We start from the raw sequence: 11582 nt of genomic DNA, 5'->3' as shown, positions 1-11582 counted from the left end.
TTGGGCCAAGCTGTAGATTCAACATAAGTAATCACCCTCCTTATGATATTGTCTCTCTCCACTTCGTCCAACCACTCCTGCTTGGACACAATACCATCCGTGTTGACAAACACTAGCTCCATCTCCTCACTCTCCGTACTTTCGGTACCTGCCACTCTTATTCTAGATAAACTGTCCGCCAAAACATTCTCCCTACCGGGTATGACCTCCATCCTAAAACAATGTGTTTGCATCCTGGTAACCCAGCCTGCCACTCTCCGAGAAACTTTGTCCAGGCCTTTATTTTCAAAAATTGCTTTTAGGGGTTTATGATCAGTTCGTATCACAAACTCCACTCCCCACACAAAATTTTTGAATCGTTCCACTGCCCAAAAACAAGCAAGTGCCTCCTTCTCTAAAACAGAATATCTCAACTCCGCTCCCTTGAGTCCCCTTGAAGCATGGGCAATCACCTCTTCGGAACCATCTTACTGCTTCTGGGACAACACAGCTCCCAGTCCACTTTCACTCGCGTCTACTGTGATTATGGTTAGCTTCCTAGTATCAAAACATCCTAATGGACTAGCCATGTTTATTTCTTCTTTTATCCTGTTAAACTCCATGTCACACTGGGTATTCCACACAAAATCGGCTCCCTTCTTAAGAATCTTTCTCATCTCTTGTACCTTATCAGCGTAGTTTATCACAAATTTGTGGTAAAATTCCGTCATCCCAAGGAAAGAGCGTAGCTCATTCTTGCTTTTCGGTTTCTCAATACTCTTAATAGAGTTCACCATATCTTCCTTGGGCTTAACTCCATCTCCCGACACTTCGTGTCCCAGATAATCCACTTTTGCCTCCACAAACTTACACTTCTCACCTCTCAAAGTAACACCTCTTTCCTCAAATATCCTCAAAACCTTCCGTAGATTCCTGTCATGCTCTTCCATTGTGACACCACTCACCAACACATCATCCTGAAAACAGAACACTCCCTTGATACCCTTCAACAACCGATCCATGATCTTCTGAAACACAGATGAAGCGGACGCCAATCCAAACGGCATCCTTCTGAATTGAAAAACACCTTCATGCGTCACAAAAGCAGTAACTTTCCTACATTCCTCCACCAATTCGACCTGATGATAAGCTGACGTCATGTCTAACTTAGAAAAATATCTTCCACCCCCCACCATGGTCAATAGTTCACTCATGTTCGGTAGTGGGTGTCTGTCCACTAGCACACACTTATTCAATTCGCGCATATCAATACACAACCTTATGTCCCCTGAACTTTTCTTCACAATTACCACCGGGGATACCCATTCAACTCCCCCAGCTCTCTCAATCACCCCTGACTCCAATAGCTTCTGCAGTTCCTTTTTCACATTCTCCCTTAAAGCAAAAGGCACTGGTCTGAGCTTTGCAACGACAGGTATACTGCCCTTTTTTAACGTTATTTGATGTTGAAACCCTCTTATCCTTCCCAACTTCTCATTGAACACTTTCCCAAAACATGACATATATCTGTTGTGACCCATAGACACCTCGGATATTTGCAATACTTGCTCTGGGTGATTGGGATCGAGTCTGATCCCTAAATTCTTTTGCTCTCTCCATCCTAATAGAGATTGCCCCTTCTTGGTAACATACACTTTGCCTTCATAACTACGCCCCTTAAACTCAAATTTACTCCATATATAACCTACTAAATCAATCCGATCTTGGTTATACCCTCCTGGATTTATATCCGGTTCTAACAACTCAGATACTACTCCTCTCATTTCGCACTCAAAGACAGCCCTGGATATTAACGTTATTTTTGACCCCGAATCAGCCATCATTGATACTTCACAACCATTCACTGTCACCACAGTATATGGTCGTTCACAATCATCAGGCTCCCCACCATTTGTAACTACATTAACAGTATTCACAATAACATTCTGTAATGGCACCACAACTTCCTCTTCAGATGATCTCCCCTCTTCTTCTTCGTTCACATATAGTACTCTTCGTTGGCCTGACCGTCCAAATAGGTAGTTCTTGCAGCATGATGCTAAATGCCCTCTCCTTTTGCATTTTGAGCATGTACTTTTTCGCCCTGGACATACAACAGAGGACGCAAAGTGTGTTGCACTGGCACAACGATAACATAGCCTTTCCTCCTTCCTATCTTCCTTTTTCTCATATCTCTGCATCGACTCTTGATTCTTCCTCTCTTCGGTATTACTCCTCCCTGTCACTCTGTTCTTTCCACAGATAATACCTCCGGCTTATTTTCTTTGGGTTCCCCTCCTTCAGATTTGGAGAGTTTGGCCACACATGCTAAGGAATGCTCCACACGTTTTGCTAGATCCAATACTTCATCTAAACTCGGTTCATCCTTTAACCACAGTTCCTCTCTTATCTTATTTGACCGACAATGTGTCATGAATTGATCACGAATATGTTCATCGAAATTTCCTTGGAACTTGCATGTAAGAGCCAGATGACGCAACGCAGTTACATAATCCTCAACAGATTCACCTTGGGCTTGTGTGCGCATCCGGAAATTGTACCTCTCCAAGATCGTGCTCCTCTTTGGATTAAAATGCTTATCAAGTCTCACCTATGCAGAATCGAACTCATTTAATTCATCCCCACTTCCCTCATTTGCCAGTTGGGGTAAAGTTTCAAAACTTCTCTGGCCCTCGAAGCCCAAAAAATGCAACAACAATGCTACCTTCCTCTCAGCAGAATAGGCCGTTCCGCCAGCTGCTTTCATGTAGTGCAGAAAACCCTTGCGCCATTGTGGCCACGCAATCCTCTCCGTCTGGGGCAGAAATAAAAATGGGAGGACCCGATATCCCTGGCAGAGCTGCCATGTCCACTGCCAACCAGAATGTCACTTGCTGTGCGCGTGTTCTATTTTACTTGCACCAGGCGCAACTGGCCACAGTTGGCTTTGAGCGCTTCCAATGTCCCTTTTAGGAGTCTCCCCTTTTATCCTTCCAGTTACTCTACTGATGCCTTGGCCCAAGATCAAGTTGTTCGGTAAACTGGTGCCTTTTTACAGTTTATTATGCTCTTCCATTCAGTGGAATTCGGTAATCCTGTTTACCTTTCCCTCCATTAGGTATTATACGGCACTACGTTGAAAATTCGCTTCCTGCAACTTACTTCAAACTGCCGGCCCCAACCACGACACACCTTAGCTAGAGGCACCTACCAGAGTTCGGAAGAGTGGCCCCAGAGGAGGGCTGGAGTAACCAAAGTACACTTACTTCTGTCTTGTTGGAGATCTCGACGTATCCCGAACTCCAAAGAGCGGCCACTCGACACCCCAAGAGAGCGGAGCAGCCAGCACACAGGCTTCCCCACGGGCCGCCTCACGCTGCGTAGTAGCAAAGCCGCCCTCCCAGACTTGCTCCTGGTGCCGTAAGAGCTCTTCGCGGAGGGCCCCTGCGCGGGTGGAAGCGCCTACACGGTGGCCTCTCGACGCTTCAGGAAAGCGGAGCGGCCAGCTCGTAGGCTTCCACTCGGGCCGCTCAACGCTGTCTGGAAGCGGAGCAGCCCTCCCACTTATCGTACGCCGAGGAAATCCCACGCTGCAGCCCCTGCGCGAGTGGCGGCGTTCACGAGTCCCGCTGGCGTCCACAGTTACTCCCGACAGCTGGACACACTGACTCGCATGAGGCATCCAGCGAATTAAACGGTCCGGTCTTCTTCGCTCTTGTGTCGTGGATAGTGTTGCCTTCCGGAGCCGGAAATGGAAGGGCCAGTTCATAGGAGCCTGCTAAATGCTGGATCACACGTACTTAAGCTGGGGTCTTCTCTTCACCTGCTATCCATGGCATTTCATCCCATCCTCGTCGCCATTGTAATGATGATGGGACGGAGGCAGGTAAGCTTGTAATGTTGGTTTATTAAGTACATAAGTTAGAAAAGAAGACCCCACATCTCATGAGCTCACTTCCCTTCAGCCTTCCCTTCAGCTCTCTCTGAACCAACCGTCCCTCCTCGAACCATAACAAGAAACCTCACCAACATTCTATTACATCATAATGCATTGCCTTTAACATGTGAAGAACTCCTCCCCTAAGAGGAAACAACATAACAGTACACAATTGTTGGGTCGTGCGAGATGTCCCTGCTGCATTCTATTTAGGCAGTGACATTCTCAATCGGTTTAGCATTAATTTGAACCTGATAAATTACAAAGCCTGGTCCCGACTAGGGGGAAATCCCATGGACTTTGATTATTCCGAAAAAGCATTTCGGTCAGCCCAATTGCTGCCGTATGCAGTTGAAGTTCAAATTGGAGAGGAGGTCACCATCCCAGGATGGAAACGACTATTCCCACTTGAATTAAAAATTTAAAGAGGACAGAAACTGCTAAATCCTGACGCATATGTACACCTCAATGCCCATCTCCAACAGCAAGGGCTGGGGATAAACCCAACCCCATTAGTCAATACAGAACACAACACCATTCCAATATTGGTGGATAACAGCGACCTTAGGAGCATCACTCTGGGCGCAGGTACCATTATTGGAATGGCGGTTGATGACCGACATTTTTCCATGGATCTAGGAAATGAACTGATAGGACCAATCCCCAATGACTGTTTTGACAATGACAGTGACAATGACTTACCACCATGCAGGATCTTCACCCGGCAAGGGGGGGAATTTCCTGGTATATTCTTCCTGCCCTTAGGGTGAGGAAGAGGTGACTTGTGACATCAGGCAGGATGAGGTGATATTCCAGGTCCACAAGGACTGCCTCTCCTACCTGAAACCCTCTGTCCAGGTCAATACTCTAACCAGAGACCTCTCCACCCAGCTGGAGGAGGCCGCTGAGATAGCAAAACCTGAAGTCTTTCCAGGCTTCAGGCAAATGGTTGAAGAGCGAGTCAACCTAGCTGATGCCTGTGAGACTCCGGAGTAAAAGCAAAAGTTGAAACAGGTATTCTTAGATTTTCAAGATCTCTTTGTGGTGGACTCGTATGACTGGTTGCACCGAAATCCACACTACAACAATTCCCACAGACCCTGGAATGACTCCAGTGCTTGTGAGGCAATACCGCTTGCCTCTTGCATCCATGGAGTCCCTGACGAAAATCATTTCACTGTTCACTAATTCGCAAAACATACAACCTAGCATGACACCCTCTGCAGGCCAGTCTGGGCAGAATTCTCAGACTCAATCCACTCCAGATTAAGTGTTGCAAGACTGACCAGAACCATGCAGATGAACAGGCAAGGCCTTGCAGCTTCCAAGGGATTTTCCACTCACATTTTAACAATATAATAACCATCTCAAATCTGGACCCAGACTGCTCAGAGAACCACCATCACAAACAGAACGAAATAGAGATGGGTGCATTTGGGTCGGCCTCAATGACATGATCAAAAAGCCCGCGCACACACTTAAATCAAAAACACATTGGAGATTAGAACACGTGTCAGTAGACTCAAGTTTGTTTGTTTTATTTGTTTTATTTGCTTGTATAGCGCACAAAGCTCAAAGGTATCTGGGCGCTTTTCTTAAAGTACATGTTACACAGTTATATACAGTATGATACAAAGTGCAATGAAATACAGTGAATTATACATCAGTATGTGAGCAATAGATAGCAATTTGCAGATATATACAGGTGTTTGAAATGTTTACAATATGTACAAAAGGAACAGGTTCATCATTAGAGCTTGCCTGGGACTGCAGATGGCCATAGAAGACCGAGGTGCGTGACCTAACAAAACTCTAGGCATAGTCGAGAGAGTAGCTGGGGTCTAGTAGTCACGGTAGAACAGGGTAGCTGTTTAATTGGATTGCGAGAGTAGCCAACATTTTGTTTTGTTCCGAAATGAAAGGAAAACATGGTACGTTTTTAGTTTTTAGTTTTTCTTTCCCAACTAGACACAAGACACTGACACTACCCCACAGTCATCATAAAATAGAGCCCAGAGCAACAACACCACCACCTGATCAAGATGGATAACAAAGCTTGAATTCTATATATTCAATATAACCCCACAATTCTAATAGGACAGCTCAGGAGCATCAGAACACCTGCCCTTACCCCAGCCCTTCAATTTACTAGCACCTTAAAACTACACATAAGGACTATAACACACATAAAGATACATACCTGCAACACTATCTCAACCAAAGGAACCCGGGGAGCAGGTCAAATGTAATTGCACGGTGTGCTACATCTTTAGTTTTACCACGTACTCGTCTCTGTCAGGGGCTCTCCCAGTATCCCAATGCTGCCATCTACTAGAGCTTGCGTTTTTGCTTCTAGGTCAAACCCATACCCAAGTAACAATGGCACAAATTATAATAGCCATTCCAGCACTCCGGACTCTGGTACTTCCAGACCACACATATGAACCCTGCATGTTTAGTACCTGCCTCTCCCTTATGACAATCCCCTTTTTTCGTTTTGGCAAAACGACATGTAGCAAGCCACCACAAATTCTAATCATGCGCTAATCACCACCACTTATATTGCATTGCCATAATTTCAGATAATAACACTTAGCACAGTACTTGGAAAGGGTGTCCAGTTAAAGTATCGACATTTTTAAAAAAATATATATATATATTTTTTTGCTCTAGTGTAGCTTTAAAAGGGTGTTTTTTACACCAAAAACAGAGGAAAAATGTCTATCCTTTTTTTTCGGTCGAATTGACTCGACCCTTTTGTCATTCGACCCTTTTTTTCTATCCATTGACCTACAACCCTTGGAGAGGCACCTGGAACATTGTTATGGATTACACTGTAAGGAAGACAGCTGAACTCTCATGTTGAAGTTGTAATATGTAAGTTTGGCTGGATTGCTATTCAGGGTGCTGTTGTTTGGACCTTGAAGTACCTGGTGAAAAAGAGGAGTGTGTTGGGTGATTGGGTGATTGTAGACTGTTAATATCTTCTGTTATGTAATTTTCCATTAATTTGTTTAAAGCTCGAGCAACAAATGATGATAAATTGTGTTAAATGAAAAACACAGAGTAAAACACTTTTAAGGCTAAATACCTTTGGAAGCTTGTTCATTTGCAACTTTTGATCATAAGTTAACTTTTTAGGGTGAGTATTAACTTGGTGCAAAACTTGTATTGTTTTAAACCCACTCTGACCTTGCATAATATTCGATTCATTTGATTGGGCTTGGTAAAATATATGTTTACTTAAAATAATTCGGCCTGTTGACTCTTATTTGATGTGCCATGGCCCAGCTCCCCTTGTTTGTACCCCTGGTTTGCCCACCTAACATTGATTTATAGAGACTCAACTGGTTCCTCACCCAGGACGGGCGATGAAATTGAGACCAATGCTGCTGCTGGCATAGACAAAAAAAACCTGGCATTGAAGTAAGCAATGGGGTGGCAGGCACTGGAAGGGGGGGGGGGATATTACTTCAAATGATCGACAGATGAAGGTCCCCCTCATGTACTTAAATCTCTGATGGCGACATTGAAAATGAGGGGGATCTAATTCGAGCGAGAAGCTCTGGGGAATATGGGAGCAACCAAGCTGACGGCAAACTGCTTCTTCATACACTGCAAGACCATTAGAGGGAGGAGCTCTGGAGAATATGGGAGCAACCAAGCTGACGACAAACTGCTTCTTCATACACTGCAAGACCATTAGAGCGTGGAGCTCTGGAGATTATGGGAGCAACCAAGCAGACGACAAACTGCTTCTTCATACACTGCAAGACCATTAGAGCGAGGAGCTCTGGAGAATATGGGAGCAACCAAGCTGACGGCAAACTGCTTCTTCATACACTGCAAGACCATTTAAGCGAGGAGCTGTGGAGAATATAGGAGCAACCAAGCTGACGGCAAACTGCTTCTTCATACACTGCAAGACCTAATGCAAGATCAAAAACAAGATTTTATATTCTGGGAATTTGTGGGAATTCAGTGTGGGGGCGAGTAGCACGGCAGGATTTTCCGATTAAAACAGCAAAAAAGGCCAACAAAGGTTAGCACACCGGACCCAAGGTATTTAATAGCAATACTCCCTGTGTTTGTGGGTGGACAGGGCCAGTACATGTAATGGGTCCCTTGTTGAGGTCATCGCTTCTTGAGGATTAGCCTGGAAGTATATCACGGCTCTACATAGGGTGTTATCATAAATGCCAACCCATCCATTTAGGCGTGAGATTCCTGATTATTCATTGAAAAATATTGCTAATTTTCACGTTCTCCTGCCTAAAATAATTGTAGCCCCAAGGCCAGGGCCAGCCTTATGGCAAGATGGCGAGCCATGCCCCACAGGGCACCATTAGCCCCCCCACCGCGTCAGGCGCCCTTTTGTTATAAAATGCGCCTGTGGCCGCGGGGTACATTTAATAACAATCGCATCCTATTGAGATAAATACCTCCCCACTCAGACGCAGGAGCGAGGCGGTTTTCAACTATTCCAATGATTAACTGCCAGGTGTCAGAGCGGGGAGAGATAGAAAAAAAGGGCGTGCCTGCCCAAGGCATTCCTATGGGAAAATGTATGCTTCCAATTTCTCAGGCGAAATCTCACGCCCAGGTGTTTGGCATGTATGGGTTAGTGCTGTATTGTTAAAGGCCTTCGTGTTTATATAAGTATTTTTGAAACCAGCTGGCACATCTTCGCAAAATGACATTGTGCCTTGTTAGTTTACCTTTGCCTGCTTTCAGCCCAGCCACATAGCGGACTGTCTGCGATTGGGCACGCTACTGAGTAATGCACTGGACTGACATGCAGACCCCACACCAGCCAGCACGCAGGCCAATGATAGACCGGCCTGGGTGTGGCTTCCGATAGCATTTCCCTAGGGGACATTTGTTTTCGACACAGAGACATTACTTGTCGTAGACAGGGCAGCGATCCAAATTGTGCGGCGTTAACAGCAGAACAGCGAGAGGCCTGCGCTTCTTTCTGCGGTGACGTTGGCAGCGTGCGTGACAGTGGGGGAGACGTGGTGACGCGGAGGCCATGTGTTTGGCTGACAGGGGCTGGCACCTCGCCCAAAGGACTCTGCACACCAGCAGAAACCGCCTTCCCCCCCCCCCCCCAGGGCACTGAAGATTCACAGTGCATACATACACTGAAGCTTTGTGTTCGTAAGTGTTTGCGCACGCCGTCACAGTTGCATCTTCGTGCGAGCTTGCAGCTGCCATTGCAGTTCTGAGGGCAGCAAGGAGTTTGTGCAAATTGAAGCTGACACAAGGTAAGGCTAAGCCAGAGAAGGGGGCCACCTCTGCTGTGGTCAGGTGACAGCAGGGGCTTAGGAAATGGGGCGGGGGGGCGAAGGGGGATATATCCCCCCCACATTCCTAAGAGGAGGGGATAGATAGATGATCTTTTATACCCTCCATATCCGAGTTTCAGAGGTGAAGGAACACAGTCCTGCTGCTCTACAGGAATTGCAAAAGTAAACGCTGCTTTTTAAGACAAAGGCAGTTTACTTTTGCAGTTGTACTGTTTAAAAAGATTGAGAACAAATGAAGAGTCGTATTAATCAAAAAGAAGTTGCGTGAGTCGGTCACAGATCAGTGATCAGATGGTGATACACTATAGACCAGTGGGCAGCTAGGCTATATGATTGTATGTTAGCCATCTTGGATTACTGTCTCTAAGAAAGCTCTCTCTATAGTCAACCAGTTGCTTCTTGTGCATTCGTACGCACACAACATACTCTGAGTCCCAGGCAGCTGTGCCAGGTTCAGGCGAGGACAGAGCATATGCCGCTGCATACACTTTGGGACATGTCCCCTTTAACCACTAATAAAAACTAGTTTCTCTCCTTCCCTGTCACGCTCGTTAAGCGCTTCTGTCCAAAGCACGTGATCTTCCCCTTTTTCCCATCACAACACACTTTGGTTCTTTCCATTCCCCCCCATGCCTGCCTGTTCCTCTCGCACGCACATCTGGTATTCCTCTCCTTTCCCATCACAGCCACTGGCGTATCAGGCCCCCCCCGCAGTTTTTTTTAAATTTTTTACATTTTCTTATTGTATTCACTCTGCATTTATAAAGAAGTGATTTCTGTAACAGAAATAATTTCTTTATGAAGGCAGCGTGAATACAAAAAGAAACTTTCTTTTTGTAGTCCGGGGGCTACCCTCACCCCATGACATGAAGACCCTATGGCTTCAAAAATAAATAGTTTATTTTTGATGTCACTCTGCCTTCATAAAGAAATTATTTCAGTTACGGTTCAGTCCTTAAGGGAAATGATTTCTTAATGAAGTCAGAGTGACTTCAAAAAGAAACAGTTTATTTTTGAAGTAGTACGGCTTCCCTCAAACCCATGACGTGTGTGTGTGGTGAAAGAGTGCACACAAATGTGTGGGTGGCTGGGTATGCGTGTGTGCGTGTAAGGTGAAAGGATGCACACTTAAATGTATGGGTGGCTGCCTGGGTGTTCCTGTATGGTGAAAGGGGTACACTTAAATGTATGCGTAGGTGCCTGTGTGTCTGTCCTGTATGGTGAAAGGTTGAACACTTAAATGTATGGGTGGCTGTCTTGGTGTGCCTGTATGGTGACAGAGTGCATTCTTAAATATATGGATGGCTGGGTGTGCGTGTGCATATATGGTGAATGGTGTGTGTGCTTGTGTTCAGTGGTGCAACAAAACCTACATTTCATGGGGGCGAACCCTTCAAATGTTGGGAGAGGCGCTAACTTCATGTGTGGTGGGGAGGAGCAAACTTATTTGTGTGAGGGCATCTAACTCCTTTACGCATTTTAATGAGAATATGCTAGTGCAGCTTTAATGTTACAAACAGTTAACTCTTCCTTTAAGTCTGAAAGCACCCATTTATGGACTGCTGTGAGAATGACTGGTCTCCTATTCCCTCTCTACCCTTCCAATCATTCCCTTGCATGCAAGTACTAAACCCACATCACAAATTCAATTGCTTAAACAAATGTGGCATTTGAATGCAGGTACTAACAGTAAAAGGCTGTACCTAAGGGATGGGAGGGATAGGGGATGTGTGAGGGTGGGGGAGTGGGATTGTGCAATAAATCATAATGGTCGTCCATGTCCATGCTAAGCAGGCATGATATGTGGTATTAGAGAGGCATTTTGGTGCAGCCAGTCTAGTCATTCCCCAGTTTGGTATGACTTTTTTTAACTGGGCATTTCTGATAAAGCAGTGCTGCTAAGTGTAATTACCTGGCTAGACTGGCATTTGGGTTCTGCCAGTCCATTTCTTACTGCGGCACAGTATATTTTTCTGGGCATCTGTGATAAAATTATATGGTATGATAAGTCATATATAACGCACCTGTACATAAGTGTTTTTAGGCACGACAAGACAAGGGAAGGAAAACAGAGGGAGGACAAGACAAAAGGTCTTACTAAGTCTTGTGTCATTCAGATCGTGCAACTGCGAGAACGAGAAGTGAAAGGCGAAAGGGAGGGGGGAAAACAGGGCAGCAATGCTCTGAGTAAGTGCAGCCAAGGCAGTACAGTTCTGGGTAGTGCAAGTAGAACAAGGGACTGTAGGGTTATTGTTACAGCCCCGAACTGTGTGGTAGGCCGGAGGCAGTACAAGGGTGACTGATCAAGAAAGAGCCTGGACTCAGTGAGACTGAGGGTAGCCAAGCACCCAGTTGGT

The 11582-nt window shown here is 45.6% G+C and overlaps 1 protein-coding gene across 1 annotated transcript in view; it reads left to right on the top strand.

Moving 5' to 3' along the window:
- The first annotated feature begins 9041 nt into the window (after window positions 1-9041).
- LOC138568793 (diacylglycerol O-acyltransferase 2-like) overlaps window positions 9042-11582 on the top strand; it is a 414612-nt gene continuing 412071 nt past the window's right edge. Inside the window, exon 1 of the mRNA XM_069646568.1 lies at window positions 9042-9183. The gene's annotated coding sequence lies outside the window, so the exon portion shown is untranslated. The remainder of the gene's footprint in view (window positions 9184-11582) is intronic.

The sequence above is a fragment of the Ambystoma mexicanum genome, chromosome 1p, assembly GCF_040938575.1.
Source record: "Ambystoma mexicanum isolate Mex_15411 chromosome 1p, UKY_AmexF1_1, whole genome shotgun sequence".
In the NCBI taxonomy this organism is placed as follows: domain Eukaryota; kingdom Metazoa; phylum Chordata; class Amphibia; order Caudata; family Ambystomatidae; genus Ambystoma; species Ambystoma mexicanum.
This window is presented reverse-complemented; position numbering and strand designations above follow the sequence as displayed.